The sequence below is a fragment of the Podarcis raffonei genome, chromosome 2 (assembly GCF_027172205.1).
Source record: "Podarcis raffonei isolate rPodRaf1 chromosome 2, rPodRaf1.pri, whole genome shotgun sequence".
Taxonomy (NCBI): domain Eukaryota; kingdom Metazoa; phylum Chordata; class Lepidosauria; order Squamata; family Lacertidae; genus Podarcis; species Podarcis raffonei.
The window spans coordinates 112,339,306-112,359,895 of record NC_070603.1 but is presented as its reverse complement, the minus strand read 5'-3'; the positions used below and the strand labels follow the sequence as shown (position 1 = coordinate 112,359,895).

General features: G+C 48.6%; 1 protein-coding gene across 1 annotated transcript in view; it reads right to left on the bottom strand.

Annotated features, from left to right (window-relative positions):
* DDAH2 (dimethylarginine dimethylaminohydrolase 2) overlaps positions 1–20,590 on the bottom strand; it is a 40,496-nt gene extending 19,906 nt beyond the window's left edge. Inside the window, exon 1 of the mRNA XM_053379359.1 lies at positions 20,271–20,590. The gene's annotated coding sequence lies outside the window, so the exon portion shown is untranslated. The remainder of the gene's footprint in view (positions 1–20,270) is intronic.

Sequence of the window (20,590 nt, the reverse complement as noted above, 5' to 3'; positions counted from 1 at the left end):
CCTACAGAATATTAAAATACAATAGTCTATTAAACATTAAAAGCTTCCCTAAACAGGGCTGCCTGTTTACTGTTAGTGACACATCGCAATGTGGAAAATTGGAGGGAAGAACAAGCTGCAGTGGTGGTTTCACGCTGAAGCCTTGCGGGCCGGAACCAACGCAGCTTGTTCCTCCCTCTGCATGGTGGGTGCTGGCAGTGGAGGGACCCAGTTTCACTTGCAATATACCACTGGGTGAAGGCGCCATTGCACTCTACCCCTCAAACCAGTCCTGGGCAATGTATCACAACATTGCCCAGGGCTACTCACTAGGTTAGTCTTAGGCGAGCTTTTCTTCCAAATAATTCACCTCTGAGCTATTCATTCATTCAATCTCTTGCCCTTCACTATAAGGGTCCCAGGACAAGCGGAAACAGCAAAGGCAGCACAACGTAAAAACAAAATGAAAACATCCAGCCATACACAACAACTGGGCTGTGGGGATGAGAGACACCCAGCCATGTACACACCCTGTTATCAAAGGAAATGTTCTGGTTAATTGAAGAAAAGTGCTGGAATTGCAAACACTAATCGTAAGTAGCAGTCTTATATTCATAACAACAACAATATTGATATGCCACTTAATGCTAAAATAGCCTTCTGAGCCGTATGTGAAGTGCAAACAGCAGATACACAAGCATGGAAGTAGGAACATTCATAATTAAAATGCATTCCTAATTAAAATACGCAATAAGACAGTCCTGATTAAAAACAAAACAGCAATTAAAACAGGAGGTTCAGATCAAGAGATCGAGGGAGTGCAAGCGTAAACAGGTGTCTCTTCAAAAGCCAGCAGAATGCCAATACGGATGGAGCCTCTCGTACGCAGAGACAGACTCCTGGCCCTTCTAGTCTGCTGTTACTAGTCTATTCTTAGGGGATGTGGTGGTGCTGTGGTTTAAACCACTGAACCTCTTAGGCTTGCTAATCAGAAGGTTGGCAGTTCAAATCCTCATGACAGCGTGAGCTCCCGTTGCTCTGTCCCAGCTCCTGCCTACCTAGCAGTTCAAAAGCACGCCAGTGCAAGTAGATAAATAGGTACCGCTGTGGCAGGAAGGTAAACGGCATTTCTGTGCGCTCTGGCTTCCTTGCACCAGAAGCGGTTTAGTCATGCTGGCCACATGACCTGGAAAACTACCTGCGGACAAACACCAACTCCCTTGGCCTGAAAAGCAAGATGAGCGCTGCACCTCATAGTTGGATTTGACTGAACTTAACCATCCAGGGCTCCTTTACCTATAGTCCATTCTTAAAAAGCAGAGACATCACCTTGCCGACAAAGGTCCATATAGTTAAAGCTATGGTTTTCCCAGTAGCGATATATGGAAGTGAGAGCTGGACAATAAAGAAGGCTGATCGCCAAAGAATTGATACTTTTGAATTATGGTGTTGGAGGAGACTCTTGAGAGTCTCATGAACTGCAAGAAGATCAAACCTATCCATTCTGAAGGAAATCAGCCCTGAGTGCTCACTGGAAGGACAGATCCTGAAGCTGAGGCTCCAATACTTTGGCCACCTCATGAGAAGAGAAGACTCCCTGGAAAAGACCCTGATGTTGGGAAAGATGGAGGGCACAAGGAGAAGGGGACGACAGAGGATGAGATGGTTGGATAGTGTTCTCGAAGCTACCAGCATGAGTTTGACCAAACTGCGGGAGGCAGTGGAGGACAGAGGTGCCTGGCGTGCTCTGGTCCATGGGGTCACAAAGAGTCGGACACGACTAAACAACAATAGTCAATTCTATATCAATGGCCTACTGTTTGAGGTGCTTGGGATCAACCTATAACCTTCTGCAGGCCAAAGCATTGTCCTTCAAACCCTCCCCCCTTATCTTGTGATCCTTTAGGCAGCATTGATAAATGTGAGTTTAATGACATTGCTGTGGGACACTCTGAACCCAAGGGATAATGGTGGGCTATGAATATAACAGAGACACTTCATCTGTGCAGAAAATGAAGCTAGGAATCTAGTTAAGGGTTGCATCCCCCTCCGCCCTTCTATTGGAGTGTGTGTGTGTGTGTGTGTGTGTGTGTGCGTGCGTGTGTGTGTTAAGTAGGTCCCAGATCAAAGGTTCTAAGGTTCCACCAGCTCCCGACTTCCTGGGAGGTTTCAAACAGTCTTCCAAAGGCCAATCAATAGCGCCAGAGGACAATAATAGATTCCACTCAAGCACCAAGCTGATTAGGTAATTGCTTCCAAAAGGAAGCCAATCAGCAAATCAATGCCCTGCGTTTGGGACTGGCCGCTGGGCTGTTGTTGTTGCTCATTGCACAAATCAGTCACGAGCTGAGCACTGAACAGTCCAACATCTGGAACTCTTCAGCATTCTTTAGAGCACACACACAAAACCAAGGCGTACACTTTGACATGCACAAGGCTTGCGGAAATATGGTTCCAAGTACACAGATGCTGCCAGACGACATCTCTGGGGCGGAGCAGAAATATCCATAGGTCAAGGGGGCACCACTTCAGTGGCCTCCAGAGCTCTTTGCTGCAATTTATGCAAACGACCCAAATCAGCAACAGTTCCATCCATTTCGCAGATTGCAAAGACCCAGGCGGTGTTAGCACAGAGTCTGAGGCCAGGCATGGAATGTTAACGTGAGTCGCTCCAGTTTGGTTTGCAAAGTTCAGAGCGTGAGGGGCCTGATCTTTGCAAATCCCAGTACAAACTGACCTGATCCACAGTCCAGATTGGAATGCTGCTAACCTTTGGATTTTGCACGTCTCTGACTTCTGCAGCACGTACCGGCATGTTACCCAAATGTGTGTTTTAGGATCAAATCTGTTTAGAAAGGTGTGTTTTGAGCGAAAATATTTAAATACACTCCCCCCCCCCTGCAGATTTTCCATACTGACATTTGCAAACTGTTGCAGAAATGGGGTGGACCTATACATGGATTGATACAAACCCGAAACAGACTGACCCATCCATTCCTGTGTGTTATGCGTGCCTCCAAATCCCATCAATTGAATTTTCTACCACCTACCTAGGGACACAGGTGGCACTGTGGGTTAAACCACTGAGCCTAGGACTTGCCGATCAGAAGGTCGGCGGTTCAAATCCCCATGACAGGGTGAGCTCCCGTTGTTCTGTCCCTGCTCCTGCCAATCTAGCAGTTCAAAAGCACGTCAAAGTGCAAGTAGATAAATAGGTACCGCTCCGGCGGGAAGGTAAACGGCGTTTCCGTGCGCTGCTCTGGTTCGCCAGAAGTGGCTTAGTCATGCTGGCCACATGACCCGGAAGCTGTACGCCGGCTCCCTTGGCCAGTAAAGCGAGATGAGCGCCGCAACCCCAGAGTCGGCCACGACTGGACCTAATGGTCAGGGGTCCCTTTACCACCTACCCTGGATTTCAGAGTTTCCTCGTTTTCTTTCCAAAGTAGTCCAACACTCCAATCCTCAATTGTTCAATTCCCAAATGGTATACAAAGCACTGGGGGGGCAAGAACACCCCACGCACAGCTTTCAGTTCCACATCTTCTCTAGTCTTCTATTTTAGGGGAAGGCGGACTATGGGCTTTTGGGATCTAGTGGAAACCTGTGATCCATCAACAAGAGTGTGCAGAGGAGGGCAACCAAGATGATACAAGAGTCTGGAAACCAAGCCTTATGAGGAGCGGTTGAAGGAGCTGAGAATGTTTCGCCTGGGAAAGAGGAAACTGAGAGGAGACAGCTGACAATGGCTATCCCATCTCAAGGGTTGTCCCATGGAAGATGGAGCAAAGCAAGCTCTGTGAGTTTGTGGAAATGGCAAAATTGACGGCAATCATTAGAGGCCATTCAAATCAGGGAATAATTAAAGAGTGGGATGGAGTGAAGGAATACATGGAAAAAATATGGTTCTGGAACTGGAATATTAATAATGTGTAAAACGTGCAGGGGTAAGCAAGGAAATAATAAAAGAGTCAATTGAATAATTATTAAATTACAACAACACAACAAGATGGAAGAAGTAAAAAAAAATTGAGATCACACATGGGTGAAGGGGAGTGGAGGGTATAGGGGAATTTATAAAAAATTCTAATATAATATTTCTAGTTGTGTTGCATTTATATACAGCAAAAGGAAGTCTATAGCAATTAGGTATATTTTAATTTAGGCAACTATGCAATAGGCTTATGTTACAAAACGAATATGGATTTTGAATTTGATGTTTGTAATTCTTTTTTGGTTTTGGAATAAAAAAAAAAACAAAACTCACTTCCACAATCATAAAAAAGGAAGATGGAGCAAGCTTGTTTTCTCCTGCCCTGGAGGGGAAGACTCGAACCAATGGATTCAAGCTACAAGATAGGAGATTCTGATTAAAACATCAGGAAAAACTAAGAGCTGTTTGACAGTGGGAAGGTCTCCCTTGGGAGGTTGTGGACTCTTCACTGGAGGTTTTCAAGCAGAGCTTGGGTGGCCATCTGTCATGGGTGCTTTAGCTGAGATACCTCCATTGAAGGGTTGGACTAGATGACCCTACAGGTCCCTTCAGCTATACAGTTCTATGGTTCCGTACACCTTCTCTGGCAAGCGTCACAGGCAGCGGCTGGGTGGAGACACCTCCCTTCTCTGTGTGATTATGGCGGCGGTGGTGCTTTTTTTTTTTACAGTGGTACCTCAGGTTAAGAACTTAATTCGTTCTGGAGGTCCGTTCTTAACCTGAAACTGCTCTTAACCTGAGGTACCACTTTAGCTAATGGGGCCTCCCGCTGCCGCCACGCAATTACTGTTGTCATCCTGAGGTAAAGTTCTTAACCCGAGGTACTATTTCTGGGTTAGAGGAGTCTATAACCTGAAGCACCTGTAACCTGAAGTGTCTGTAACCCGAGGTACCACTCTATTTGGAATTTATCTACTCCCCTTCTGCATACCGCCTACCTTTTTTAATAAAAATAAAAATATTTCGATAAAAAGCCTCCCTCCCTGGCAGGTGCTATTCCAGCCCGGCCTTCTGCCATTATTAATAAGGGGAAATAGGGATATAGTGCAGGTGACAAACACAAAGAACCAGTCTCCAGAGGGAAAAGCAGGACTCATATGGCAGGACTCTAATTGGCCCATTCTGGACCGCCTGGTCAGGTGTAGTGGCTGATGTGAGCTGCGATAAGCCAGCTCCCCACCTATTTATAAAACCAACTTATAAAAACGAGGGTCTGTGTGTTTGCATATGCACTCTCTCTCTCTCTCTCTCTTTTTATATAGATTGTGGAAGCGTGCAAGAAAACCGTTGAAACATATGTAATTGATTTGCAATTGAATTGCTATTTGATGTAATTAATTTGTATTTGAATTGGTATTGCTATTTGGTGTGGATATAATATGACGCATACGGGTTGAAAACTTAATTCATTCCGGAGGTCCGTTCTTAACCTGAAACTGTTCTTAACCTGAGGTACCACTTTAGCTAATGGGGCCTCCTGCTGCTGCTGCGCCGCCAGAGCACGATTTCTGTTCTCATCCTGAAGCAAAGTTCTTAACCCGAGGTCCTATTTCTGGGTTAGCGGAGTCTGTAACCTGAAGCGTTTTTAACCTGAAGCGTCTGTAACCCGAGGTACCACTGTATTGGATTTTTGTAATTGAAAATTAATAAAATTACCAGTATTTTAAAAAACAAACAAACAAACATATTTTTAAAGAACCCAGAACAAATGAACAACACGGAAACAAATCAATTCTCTAAAAACAGAAGCACCATCAACAGGCGGACAAAGCTACCAATGGCTACTACTAGCCACAATGACTATGTTTCACCTCCATTTCTCACGCCCCGGGAAAGGTCACTTTCAGTGCCGCTAAACAGGGTGGTTTGACTTCACCCCCCAGAGCAGGGGTAGGCAACCTAAGCCCCGTGGGCCGGGTGCAGCCCAAACGCCTTCTAAATCTGGACAGTCCAGGAATCAGCCTGTTTTTACATGAGTAGAATGTGTCCTTTTATTTAAAATGCATCTCTGGGTTATTTGTGGGGCATAGGAATTTGTTCTCTCTTTTTTTCCAAAATATAGCCTGCCCCCCCCAAGGTCTGAGGGACGGTGGACCGGCCCCCTGCTGAAAAAGGTTGCTGCCCCCTGCCCCAGAGGCACACTCCATTGCTTCTCGAGACAGACGGGGGCCAAGAACCTCCACTGCCAAAGAGCAGCATGAATGTGAATGCCCGTTGCGGAGATTGGCAAGCAGGGAAGAGAACAGGCTGCTGGACCAGAAGGGCTCGCCTTACATTCTCCCTCAAGGTGTCTTAACATTTTTATTCACAGATGGCCTCCCCTCCCCCCACCCTCTCCCCAAAACGTAGCTGGTCGGTTTCCTCCCATCGCAGAAGTCCCATCATCTAGAGCAGCGGTTCTCAACCTATGGGTCCCCAGATGTTGTTGGACTACAACTCCCATCACCCCTAGCTAGCAAGGCCAGAGCTCAGGGATGATGGGAGTTGTAGTCCAACAACATCCGGGGACCCACAGGTTGAGAACCGCTGATCTAGAGAATCTGGTAATCCTTGCTTACAGATCTGCTCGGTTCCATGGTGAACTGTTTTCCAAAACAGAAGCACAACATGCGTTCTCCGAAAAGAAGAAAGAGAAGGTTCTTTTTTTATTGTATGTGGTGGTCTTGTAGTAAGGTGAAAGCTTACTGGGGAATGATATATAATGAATTGAAAAGGATGTTTAAAATACCATCTTTTTCGTGTGTAAGATGCCCTTGTGTATAACACCCCCCTATTTTGGGGGTCTCAAAATTAAGAAAATGCACTGTGAATTTCTTTGGCGATCACTCGTAGCCGAGTAAGATTGTCTTCCATAAACACGGTTTTAACAATGAGTTTGTGGGTGACTGTGGAGGCCAATTCTGGATCCACACGTCCTTCCACAACGGGGACATTGGTTTCTGAGTGGGAGTTGATCACGGTGTGGATTTGCCAAGCGTACCTTCCTCTTAGCACGTTTCTCCCTTGCGTCCTGAGTTTGAGTGTCTTCAAAGCCCATGACACCTTTGATGTAAAGGCTGTTCTCCCATGGATAAGACCACCCCTTATTTTAAACTTCAAAAATTTAGGAAAAAATGAAGTCTTATACATGGAAAAACACAATAACTTTCATTTAAAAAAATCAAAAGCCTTCCTTTTGGGAATTAAAGGGACAGAACAACCTAAACTGTATAGAAATTTATTCATGCATGCTACTACAGCAGCAAGAATGTTACTTGCCCAAAAATGGAAAAAAAGAAGAAGTCCCAGCTGTTTTCCAAAACAGAAGCACAACATGGTGCTCTCCCAAAAGGAATTTCCATTTCTGCACTAAAAAATAAAAAATTAATAGCTGGCTTGACAGGGATTAAGCTGATGTCACACATATTTCTTCAAGGCAGTGACACCCTGTCTCATCTGCCTGAACTCCACTCCTCATCATGTCCCAATTCCTGCCCCACTTCATGGCGACCCAACATGGCAACCCAACTATATACAGTGGTACCTTGAGTTAAGAACTTAATTTGTTCTGTAGAGCCGTTCTTAACCTGAAGCTGTTTCTTAACCTGAGGTACCACTTTAGCTAATGGGACCTCCCGCTGCCGCCGCCGCACAATTTCTGTTCTCATCCTGAGGTAAAGTTCTTAACCTGAGGTACTATTTCTGGGTTAGCGGAGTCTGTAACCTGAAGCGTCTGTAACCCGAGGTACCACTGTATTTACGTAAGTGGAGGAGATGCTACAATCCTACATATACTCAGCGGAACCTGCCTCTGAGTAAGCATGCACATGTAATTACAGTATTTATTGGAGCACTTCTGTCCTACCTTTCTAAGGCAGAAGGAAATTCAAGGAGGCTTTCGAATGGGGATGTCATGAATAATAACATCCCTTTCTGATGTTCAGCGGTGAGTGTCATAGCCATCCATGCACAAGAGGTATCAGCAAGAGGTACTATTCTGTTCTGCTTTTATTCATATGCAAACCACGTGCAATATGAAGAGCAGGATACAAATGCTTTGAAAGAACCAATAAATAAAACCCAGGGTTTGCAAATGTAACCCCACTGCAAAAAAGGGGGGGAAGGAGTTGTGGGGAACATAAGCTACAGAATATCAATTGATGGTTTGGCGGGTGGGGGACAGAAAATCAGGAGGAAACGAAGAAGTGAACAGAGTATTCTGTGAGGGGCCACTCTAAACTGCAACGTTTTGTTACAGGTCCTGCTTGTAGAAGTAATAATAGTATCATTCTTTTAAAAAACAACAACAACCAACTACTACAGTCATACCTCTGGTTGCGAACAGGATCCGTGCAGGAGGCATGTTCGCAACTCGCAGCATTCATAGCCTGAAGCACTGTATTTTCACACGTGTGTGACGCGATTCAGTGCTTCTGTGCATGCGCGTGACGGCATTTTGCGCTTCTGCGCATTCGTGAGCACCAAAACCCAGAAGCAACTCATTCCGGTACTTCTGGTTTCGGCGCAGTCTGCAACCCAAAAACGCGCAACCCGCAGTGTTCGTAACCCGAGGTATGACTGTATTATTAAAGGTAAAGGGACCCCTGACCATTAGGTCCAGTCGTGACCGACTCTGGGGTTGCGGCACTCATCTCACTTTATTGGCCGAGGGAGCCGGCGTACAGCTTCTGGGTCATGTGGCCAGCATGACTAAGCTGCTTCTGGTGAACCAGAGCAGCGCACAGAAACACCGTTTACCTTCCCGCCGGAGCGCTACCTATTTATCTACTTGCACTTTGAGGTGCTTTCGAACTGCTAGGTTGGCAGGAGCTGGGACCGAGCAACGGGAGCTCACCCCGTTGCGGGGATTCGAACCGCCGACCTTCTGATCGGCAAGTCCTAGGCTCTGTGGTTTAAGCCACAGAGCCACCCACAGAGCCACCCGACTGTATTATTACCAGTAGACAGATCCCTGTCCCCAAGGAACTTACAATCTAAAACAGGCAATGTGGAAGGCAACAAAGTAGGGAGTGGCGAACCTCAGGACCAGGGGCCAAGTGGACCTTCAGGCTTTCCATCTGGCCCCCAGCACTTCCCCCAAGGCATCATGCGCCTCACCAGCCCTGCTTCCACTTTCTACTCCAGTCCTTCTGCCTGGCTGCAATGTGGCCTTCAATCCCGAGAGTGACCTTTACTTGCCTGAATGGGTGCATGTGTGTGTGTGTGTGTGTGTGCGTCAAAACATTTTACCTGTGTGGCTGGAATGTAGCTTATAGTAGGAATGGAAGAAGAGCCCGTGTCCTCTCCACAAAACTGCCTCTAGCACCACCAGTTCCTAGCATGGAAAACCCAGGTTTCCCTAGTTGAAATCCGGGGGGGGGGGGAGGGTTTCTCCCTCCCTGCAACAGAAGCGTGAGGAAGGAGGAACAACAACAAGGAACCCCAATTTGCCCTTAAAAATAAAATGTTGTATCCAACGTTAACCCTACTCAGAGTGCACTAATTTAAGTTCATGAGCACAACTGAAGTTATTGATTTCAGTGGGTCTAACTCTGAGTAGAACCTGGCTGGATGCTACCCATATTCTCTCTCACCAAATGGCAAAGTTCTGTCCATAGCATTCAATTGCACATAATAATAACGATAATTTATTATTTATACCCCGCCCATGTGTCTGGGTTTCCCCAGCCACTCTGGGCGGCTTCCAACTGAATATTAAAAATTGTTCTCTGTTCAGTTGGGGAATCTTTCTTTCATCAGCACCAACACTTTGAATTGTGCTCGGAAACGTACTGGGAGTCAATGCAGATCTCTCAGGTGTTATGTGGTACCGGCGGCCACTCCCAGTCTAGCTGCTGCATTCTGGATTAATTGCAGTTTCCGGGTCACCTTCAAAGGTAGCCCCACATAGAGCGTGTTGCAGTAGTCCAAGCGGGAGATAACTAGAGCATGCACCACTCTGGCAAGACAGTCTGCGGGCAGGTAGGGTCTCAGGCTGTGTACCAGATGGAGCTGGTAGACAGCTGCCCTGGACACAGAATTGACTGTGCCTCCATGGACAACTGTGAGTCCAGAATGACTCCCAGGCTGCACACCTGGTCCTTCAGGGGCACAGTTACCCCATTCAGGACCAGGGAGTCCCCCACACCTGCCCGCCCCCTGTCCCCCCAAAACAGTACTTCTGTCTTGTCAGGATTCAACCTCAATCTGTTAGCCGCCATCCATCCTCCAACCACCTCCAGACACTCATACAGGACCTTCACCGCCTTCACTGGTTCTGATTTAAAAGAGAGGTAGAGCTAACTATGACGGGAATCTGCAGTCAGGTTGTGCAAGAACAGAATTTGGTGCACGAATCTGCCACGAAAAGCATCATCTGTCTGAGTTTCTTTTTTCCTCAAGAGAAAGCTTCTTCCCTTTGATCAGAGCCAGCTCTACATTTGAGGGAACACTTGATAAAGTACCCCACAAGCATGCACCCCATTGTGTCACCAAGACCCCCCTGGAGGAACTAGAGAGGCGTACCCCAATAAGCACTGGCGTCCCCCAGGTCTAGGATCAGTTTCTTGCTTGCCTTTGGATGAAGGATAGAAGGGGAAATGCAAGAATGAAAGGGTTGCTCCACCCACCTTGGCTTCTGGCCCCTCCCACTACTGGCATGCGGCCCCTGGCAGGTCACCCAAAAAGGAATGCAGCTCTCTGGCTGGAAAAGCATAGCTCAGTCTGCACAGCATGAGACTCTTGATCTCAGGGTCTTGGGTTCAAATCCTACGTTGGGCAAAAGGTTCGTGCATTGCAGGGGGTTGGACCAGACAACTCTCATAGTCCCTTCCAACCCTACAATTCTATGCTTCCAACCCCTGCTATACTGTATTATTGTTTTGGCATTCCACAGCCCTGTTTGGTCCTCCCAAGTTTTCCATCCTTCTTAATTTCGGCCCCACCTTCCCGTGAACCCCGCTGCACAGATGGCGGTTATGGACCAGAGGCCCGTTTGCTGTTAATCTCAAGAGATTGGAGATGGGAAGAAGCAGACTGTGAGCCAGCCGGCCTCCCAATGTTAACACAACCCTTATCTCGGGCGGCTCATTCCGGTCGAAATGCAGCAACAAACAGCGCTTCCTTTGTTGCTGGGGTTGTTTTGGCCAAGAAGCGGTTCTCAGCAGGAAAAGGGGAGGGCGAGGAACCCCCTGCCTCACCCAGAAATCCCCACATATACACACACAGAGGGAGACACTTTCCTCCTCATGGGCTGGGACAGCGAAGTTGCCAGCCGAGGTCAGCGAGGGTCACTAATGGAGGCCAGTCTTGCAGCTGGGGGCGTTTAGCCAAAGGAAACCAGGACCCCACAGGGGAAGGCCTTGCAAGCCAAGGGGAACAGCCAGGATGCGCTAAGGCGGAAAAAATGCAACACATGTTTCTGTTTAAATTCATGTCGGAGGGATAAAGGGGGGGGGGAGACAAGAGAGAGGCAGAGGGAAAGGAAAACAATGGGATTTGCAAGCAGCAGAGATACCCAGAAGGTGCTCTCGAGGGCCTCCGCCTTCTCCTCCGCCACCACACACCCAAATCCCACAAGCAAAAGCAAAACGAACTCTCCAGGCTCCTTGGGGCAACTGCTCAAGGGGAATATTTGTGCAGCAGACACAGGAAATAAGGGAGAATCTCTTTCCTGTGGGCAAGCAACCAGAAAGCAGGCCTTTGGGGTTGCTGGGACACTCTTCCAGCAGAGATTCAGGCATTTAGTTTTCGGGTATCCCTCAAGGAGGTTTCCACGCTGTGCCTGCGCAGTTATTCGGACCATTGTTGAGAAGCAAGTCCAGTCCCTTTGATGATTCCTCCATACTGCTTTTGATAATATATGGGATGTTTGCAAGAAGCTGCCAAGCCTGGCTCAGTCCACCTGGGTCTTCTGTTATGAAGGGAGAGGTTCACCAGAGTTTCAGACAGGGAGTCTTTCCCCTGCCCTATCAGGAGATTCTGGAAGCCAAGCACTGACGCCTTCTGGCTGCAAAGCAGTTGCTCTGCACTCATCTATGCCTTTCCAGTAGTTTTCTGTTGTCCCAAAGAGTAGGATCCAAACCGAAAAGTCAAATGACAGCTCCAACTAAACGCTGGGAAGAACATTCTGATGGCAAGACCAGTCTCTCCTTCACTGGAGATACTTAAACAGAGTTTGGATGGCATAGAAATAAATTGAGCGGGGCCACATTCACACTGCATATTTAAAACACTACGATACCACTTTAAACTGTCATGGCTTCCTTCAAAGAATTAGGGGAGCTGTACTTTGTCAAGAAGGGATGCAGGTGGTGCTGTGGGTTAAACCACAGAGCCTAGGACTTGCCAATCAGAAGGTCGGCGGTTCGAATCCCCGCGACGGGGTGAGCTCCCGTTGCTCAGTCCCTGCTCCTGCCAACCTAGCAGTTCGAAAGCACGTCAAAGTGCAAGTAGATAAATAGGTACCATTCCGGTGGGAAGGTAAACGGCGTTTCCGTGTGCTGCTCTGGTTCGCCAGAAGCGGCTTAGTCATGCTGGCCACATGACTCGGAAGCTGTACACCTCGGCCAGTAAAGCGAGATGAGCGCCGCAACCCCAGAGTTGGTCACGACTGGACCTAATGGTCAGGGGTCCCTTTACCTTTACTTTGTCAAGGGAGCTGAGAGTTGCAAGAAGACCTCTGTTCCCCTCACAGAGCCACAATTCCCAGAGTGGTTTAACAGTCCAATCCCTCTTCCCAGGGAACTCTGGGAATTGAAGCTCCAGGTGAGGAATAGGGTTCTCTGAACAACCCGGAGTATCCTTCATAAACTACAGCTCCCAGTATTCTCTGGGAGAAGCCACGATTCTTAAGGCAGAGCTGTAAATGTATAGATGAGGGCAAGCTAAATCTGTCAAGATTCCCTCCTGCCACGCGGCAGCTGTGCCCTTCTTGGTGTTTGTTAACTCCACACACAAAAAGCAGCAGGGCGGCGGCGTGTCGATCAAAAATTAAGCAGGTTTCATGTTACAGTTCCTGAAAAATAATACAATATGCTTAAGAGGCTGTGTGTCACAGTGATACTAGTGCCAGACTAGGCCCAGGGATATTCCAGGGTCAAATCGCTGCTCAATTTGGAAGCTCCCCGGATGTCATTGAGCCATTAACACACCCAAGAGGTTTGGTGATAAAACCAGAGGTGGCAGAAGCTATGCTTCTCGCATTGAGATCCCTGGAAGAAAGGCAGGATAAAAATGTAGCCACTGTTCTAGCAAGAGCAATAAATCTGGTATAAAATAAACTGGCATTCTGTTTGGATGCAAGAAAAGCCAAACTGAAAGAACCACCAAACCTATGTTTACTCAGACATATGTTGAATGACAAACCTAGACGGCATCTTAAAAAGCAGAGACATCACCTTGCCAACAAAGGTCCGTATAGTTAAAGCTATGGTTTTCCCAATAGTGATGTATGGAAGTGAGAACTGGACCATAAAGAAGGCTGATCGCCGAAGAATTGATGCTTTTGAATTATGGTGTTGGAGGAGACTCTTGAGAGTCCCATGGACTGCAAGAAGATCAAACCTCTCCATTCTGAAGGAAATCAGCCCTGAGTGTTCACTGGAAGGACAGATCCTGAAGCTGAGGCTCCAGTACTTTGGCCACCTCATGAGAAGAGAAGACTCCCTGGAAAAGACCCTGATGTTGGGAAAGATGGAGGGCACAAGGAGAAGGGGACGACAGAGGATGAGATGGTTGGACAGTTTTCTCAAAGCTACCAGCATGAGTTTGACCAAACTGCGGGAGGCAGTGGAAGACAGGAGTGCCTGGCGTGCTCTGGTCCATGGGGTCACGAAGAGTCAGACACGACTAAACAACAACAACATGTTGAATAGAGCTTATTCCCACATTACCTGAGGACAGGGGCTGGACTGGACTCCAAATTTGGTTGCTGGCACAACTGGGAGTCCTAAGAGCCAAATGCCCAAGGTGATGTGCTACTCCAAAGGGTCGGTAGCAGGACAGATGTTCAGGCCGCCTCCCTCTCTTTTCCCTGATGCGGTAAAACGAGACGGAAAGAGCAGGGGGTCTTCAATCTCAGTCTCGCCTTGCTGACCAAACGAAATACAATCGTACCTTGGTTTGCAAACGCCTTGGTACTCAGACGTTTTGGCTCCCAAACGCCGCAAACCCGGAAGTGTTACCAAACTCAGTATTGTCTGGAATGACTGGCAGCAGAGCCCCAGAGTTATGGGCAGCACTGTAGACGCTGGGGCCTGAACCTGGGAGCTTCCTCATGTAGATGCTCCACCGCTGAGCTACAAAGCCCTCCCCCTTGTTAGGCCCTGGCTGGCCAAAGTCCTACCGGCAGGGATGAGGACATGGTGCACCAGCCCCTATGTTGGTCAACGGTTGAGGTTGATGGGAGCAGCATTCAAAATCAGCAGGGAGGCAGGTGCATTTTGCGACTGGGAATCGTCTGACTGCAAGCAATCTGAGAAGTCTAGGTGCTGCGTATGGTAACTGAGATTCAAGATTCTAGTTCAAATCTAGCACAATACAGTCATACCTCGGCTCCTGAACGCCTTGAGAGTCGAACATTCCGGCTCCCAAACGATCAAAAACTGTGAGGGAGTGTTCCAGTTTTCGAACGTTCTTTCGAAAGCCGAATGTCTGGTGGGGCTTCTGCAGCTTCCGATTGGCTGCAGGAAGCTCCTGCAGCCAATCGGAAGCCGCGCCTTGGAAGTTGAATGTTTTTGAAGTCGAACGGATTCTGTTTGGCATCTGTCGGTACATTACATAACATATATTACACACACAAATTATTGTTATTGATTTTGGCCACAATGGGAGGGGCTGAGCCCCATTTACATTTGCGGCGTCCAATTAAGAATTGCTATTAAAAACGTGGTATTAACAATGTGTCATTGGTGCCAATAGTGTCATAGTTCATGCATTTCAAAAAAATAGAAAGTGCTGCTGTAATGAGAAAAAAAGTGACTAGCCATTCTGTTTTTGCACCCATAACCCAGGGTCCATGAGCCACGTGGTGAATAGCTTTTCTGGATGGGAGTTGGAGGCCAATGCCATCTGCAGGGCCACAGGCTCCACATCCCTGCTCTACCCTTTCCGCACAGCTACCAGACAACAGCCACTCCTTCCTCCCAAATGTGAAGCTGCGGGGTGACAGAGAGCCTACACAATGGCCAGAAGGATCCCAGCCCACCTTCCAAGTCGGGAGAAAGGCCCTCCTCCCGTCACACTCGCCAGAAGTCAGCGGCAGACTCGCCAGGGTGAGCAGAACTGCAGAAGGCTTGGACGGAGGGCAAACTGGGGTGGGCAACAAAATCCGGCAAGAAAAAGAGAGATCGTCTTAAGTGGGAGCCGTGAAAGAGCTCACTTGCGCTTCCCGCGCACATCCCCTGTCGAAACCTTCAAGCCCACAGAGATTCCCGGCACGAGCCAAGTGGAATGACTCGTCCCTGAGGTGGACTCTACATTCTCCGTCTCAGCGTGTGACACACACACACCCCCCCCAAGTTTATCAAGAAGCAGTTTTGCTAACCAACAGCCAAGCAGCTCAAAGCCAGTCTCCCTGGGCGCACATATCAACACGCCCTTTCCCCAACAGGAATCATAAAGCACAGAAGCAATCAGAGAACGAACAGCAAAAATGCAACACAGAGCGAGAAAAACCAGGAAAGGGCCTCTGGGCGGAATATAAGCCTTGTCAAGAAAAGAAATATGTATTCGCCACTTCCTTAAAGAACACGTTTCAGCAGCAGTTCCTTCCCTCCCCATTTTGCCTCCTGACCTGCTAATTCATTATTTTGTTTCTCTGCTGTCTAAGACAAGAACCGGAGCTGGCCGTGACATACCTGCGCCCCAATTCCTTCCTTTCTCCAAAGAAAAGGCTGATCCCGATCCAGCGGATTCTTTTTATTGGTTTGGTTTAGTTCTGGCCAGGAGGAAGGGAAAGGAATTGATGATGTGGGAACACAAGTAATAAACTCGGGACTTACTGCACTCCTCCTCTGCCTCTTGAACTCTTGAGTACAGTCAATTCCACAGCTGGCCTCGAGAACTGTCCCACCCATTGCCAAAAATCTGTTTAAAAATCTTGGGAAGCCTAGGGAGGAAACTTCAAGAGCAAAGTTGGCAGGCTTTAATTGTATATCCACAAATGAACACACAGAGGCACCTCTAGCTGGGAATGTATTCTGCCCAACACACCTGTCAGGGCTTCACCCGACCCAACTCCGTAATTTGGTTTCAAAGACACAATTGAGCCCAAACCAAGTTATGTATTTGCTTACGGCATTTGTATCTTGCTTTTCCTCCAAGGAGCAAAAGGCAACGTACCATATTTTTTGCTCCATAAGATTCACCTGGCCATAAGACGCGCCTAATTTTTAGAGGAGGAAAACAAGAAAAAAAATATTCTGAACGAAACAGTGGATGTATGATTTTTGTGATTCATGCTGTGGCCACAGACATGCTATGTGATCTGATGGTGAATTTGGGGGTGACCCAATGCAAAAATCCTGAGGATCCATGGGCTTTTACCTCCCCCCTCCCAGGCAGCCTCCTTTATCACTAGAGTCCCTTATCTCCCCTCCCGATTGCTTGCTGCTCAGCGGCTTTCTTTCTTTCTTTTTTTAAAATAATTTTTATTAAGTTTTTCATTTAACAATCCAATCATATCACATTAGATTCCCAAATTATATCAATACATATCATAAAGTCCAAATATTTTGCCAAATTTTAAATTTTTGTGGGGGGTTCCCATGCTTCGAGTTCAGTAAGGGTCCGATCATCTCATATTTCTGCTGCTTTTGGTGTTCACAAGTCCCATCTTCCGATCTTCTTGTTGTTATTGTTTTGCTCAGCGGCTTTGTTTCAACACCCCCTTCCCTCTTTTTTTTTAAAAAAGAGCACGAACTGCTTTTTGCCCCTGGGCAATTCAGCTCATTTTGCTCCATAAGATGCACAGACGCATTTGCTCCATAAGATGCACAGACATTTCCCCTTACTTTTTAGGAGGAGAAAAGTGCGTCTTATGGAGCGAAAGATACGGTATAATAGTTTTTCCCCTCACCTCTCACTTCAACATCACAACAGCCCTGTAGGGTAGGCTAGGGCTGAGAGAGCAAGTGAGTGGCTGGCCCAAAGCCATTGAGACAGGTTTCTGACCACACGAGGCAACATCAGCCACAGGATTCCCCATGCTTGCCCTAACCACTACACTGACATGTGAAGCAATTTCTCTTCCCAAACATATTTCACTTGGCTTTCAACCACCTGACGTCCCCACCATCTGAGGATCCTTGGACCTGCACTGTTTTCACACACTAATCCTACACCCTGTAGAATTCTATCAGTTACATTTTATCTGCACAATCGAAATGAATTTCTGGAACCAAATTGCTTTTTCTGTGCAGTCTGAGCGGGAGAAAAAGAGGTCAGAACAGGTCAATAAATATGTGGATTGTCCCTGGATCAAGCGACTTTTCTTCTTTAAATTCTCAAAGTTCTTAACCTAGCTTCAAGGTTGTCATCTGAACTAGCTGGATGCTTAATCAATCGCAGTCAGCTCATCATTTGAAAAATAAGACTTCAGAGCCATCTTGCCTAAAAATGGCAGTGATACATTCAAGTTTTGGCGACTGAAACCTTGATTTCAGAAGCCATTTGGCGCCAAGGTTATATATCTGAGTTTCTAACAATATTGTCATAATTAACAGGGCAACCCTATAAAAAAGGTAAAGGGACCCCTGACCATATTTAGGTCCAGTCGTGACCGACTCTGGGGTTGCGGCGCTCATCTCGCTTTATTGGCCGAGGGAGCCGGCGTACAGCTTCCAGGTCATGTGGCCAGCAGGACTAAGCCGCTTCTGGCGAACCAGAGCAGCGCACGGAAACACCGTTTACCTTCCCGCCAGAGGGGTACCTATTTATCTACTTGCACTTTGACATGCTTTCGAACTGCTAGGTTGGCAGGAGCAGGGACCGAGCAACGGGAGCTCACCCCACTGCAGGGATTCGAACCGCCGACCTTCTGATCAGCAAGTCCTAGGCTCTGTGGTTTAACCCACAGCGCCATCTGCGTCCCATACATGCCTTCTAAACAGTAAGCCCCACTGATGCAAGTGGAACTAACCCACAGTCAAGGGCACCACAGGACTTTTTTCCAGGTTGGGAGATGCTAAATTTTTCCAGGGGGCAAAATAAAACACTGAAGGAGGAGGAGGATGCAATTTTTTCACACAAAGGAAACAGAAGAGTGTCTATCCATTTTGTCTCATATCACAGGTTCTAAAAGGGCTGGAAACTTTTATTTAAGGAAGCTGAGAGCCGGGGTCACACTTCATCGACAGGACAGGACGGGCACTGCTCCCTTACATGCCCGCTCCCTGTGTACAACCATGCCCCCAGGTAAGTAGGTACAGAATAGCAGCCTTCACTAATAAGCAGAATACAAAAAAGCCCAGTATCCATTTATTATTTGGAAAATCAATTTGACAAGCTACAAACTTTTTACCCGCTGAGATCAATGCATTCCTACCGCGCCAAATATTTCAATAAATAACAAGGAGAAAACAAGAGCCCATGAAACCCAAGCGTTCAGCCTCTTTACTCCCAGCTTCAGCAGCCGCTAGGATAGAGAACACCATTAATGTGAGGAAGTTCACCCTGGAACCAACAGGACCCCAGAGAGAAAGATTCAGGAAGGAGTGTCAGAAGCGTCATATACCATTGACAGCCAGCTCAGTGCTAGGAAGGGCCAGGGCAGGGCTGTGGCTCAGCGGCAGAGAATCTGCCTTGCAAGCAGAAGGTCCCAGGTTCAATCCCAGACATCTCCAGGTAGGAGATGGGAGAGAGCCCTGCTGGAACCTGGCCACTGCCAGTCAGTGTAAGACGGTATGGAGCTAGATGGACCAATGGTCGGATGAAATGCAGGGCAGCATCCTATATTCTTATGTGCCACCTGTTCTGGCCAGCAGGATGTTAGACGGGAGTCTTCCAGGAATTGAACCTGGATGCGGAGCACATTTTCCTTCCACTGAGCCACAGCCTCTCCCCACCAAGCTAGCTCAGAACCTTCTAGCCCAGTCTCCACCCAGCTGATGACCTCCGGGGGTCAGAGGGCACCAGGCTGGCTGGCAAAGCCCACTCTCAGCAGAAAATCCAGGGGGCGTTGGCAGTGCATCGCCACAGCCTAACCCAACCTACTGCGTGCGTGTGGTTTTTTTGCAAATCAAGCACCATGCGCAACACCATCCGCCCAGGACTCCACACTTCTTTCCTTCTCCCCACGACCCCAGAACACAGCGATCTCAGCAACTCTGCAACGCCCCACAACTTTTTTAAAGTCTTCTTGGCAAATGTCGCACTCCTGCCGAAAAGGGAACCCAGGAATCCTCGTCAACAAGAAACTCTCGGTTGTTGTTGTTGTTTTAAGTGTCACAAAGTCTGGGGACGAAGGTGGCAGAAGGCCAAAGGAAAATATCTGGAGGAGACTAGTGGGCAAAAGCCAGGACTCCTGGGTTTCACCAAGGCAGCTGAAGCCCCTCTGGAATTCGCCCCATGCCTCGCTCATTAAACAGGTGGATTTGGCTGTGCTGTGCCCTGTCTGGCACTCTTCTCCAACCAGGTACGAACCATACCTGTGTTTTCCCAAAGGACCCCCGTTCCAGCTTCCCCCTTCCCAGCGCGCTTAGACGCCTGCTCCTCCAGGAACCGGCTCCAATCCTCCGTGTGCCGCCACCTGCAGTCCCAGTCCCGGACCAGTAGAAACCAGGACTCTTGGCTCTCGATCTCCACCCACCCACCCAAAAAGGCCACACCCCCACGAGCCTCTCCCACCCAGAGGAGCCTCGGCCCCCCCTTGTTCTGCTGGCCTGACTTGCACACCCATCTCCCAGGAGGTGGTAACCCAAGAACACCAAGTCAGCCCCCACCCTCCGACCGTGGGTCCGATTGACCCCACTCCTCCTCCCAAGCCCCCTTGCTCTCAAACCTCCTGCTAGCTGCGCGCCCCCAGAGCCCCCAAACTGTCCAAAGGACCTAGGCGTCCCGATTCCCTCCCACCTTGGTCCTAGACCGCCCCTCCAAAACAGCCAAACAAAATTGGGAACAGTCACCACCACCACCCCTGCTATGACCTATCCTACCAGACCCCGTGGAAGGGGTGGGACCTAGAAGTCCATCCCAGAGACACCTCTTTTGACATCCAGCCTGCTAGATCCCCTTCGCCTGAGGAACCCAGGCGTCCTAGCTCAGCCAGCGCCCCCCATCCACCCAAAAAGAAACCACCCCGGCCCTCCCGTGCCCCTCTCACCTCTCGCAGGGCGCTTCCATCCACCAGGCGCCTCCTCGCCGGAGAATGTATGGGGTGGGAGGAAGCGGGAGGGCGCCGCCGCTCTCTCGCCTGGGATGGGGGGCGGGCAGGCAGGCAGGCGATCGCAGCCCGCGCGCTTTCCCGGCCCCGTAGGGAGCGGGGAGCAGGGGAGGCGGAGGAGAGGGGTCCCGGCTGGGCTCCGTCACCCCCGAAAGCGGCCGCGGCTGGGCGGGGGGCGCGGCGCCGACTTCGCCATTGCTAGCGCAGCTCGGGGCTGGGATCTCATTGTCTCGAGGCTGGGGCGGGGAGGGGGCGGGGCT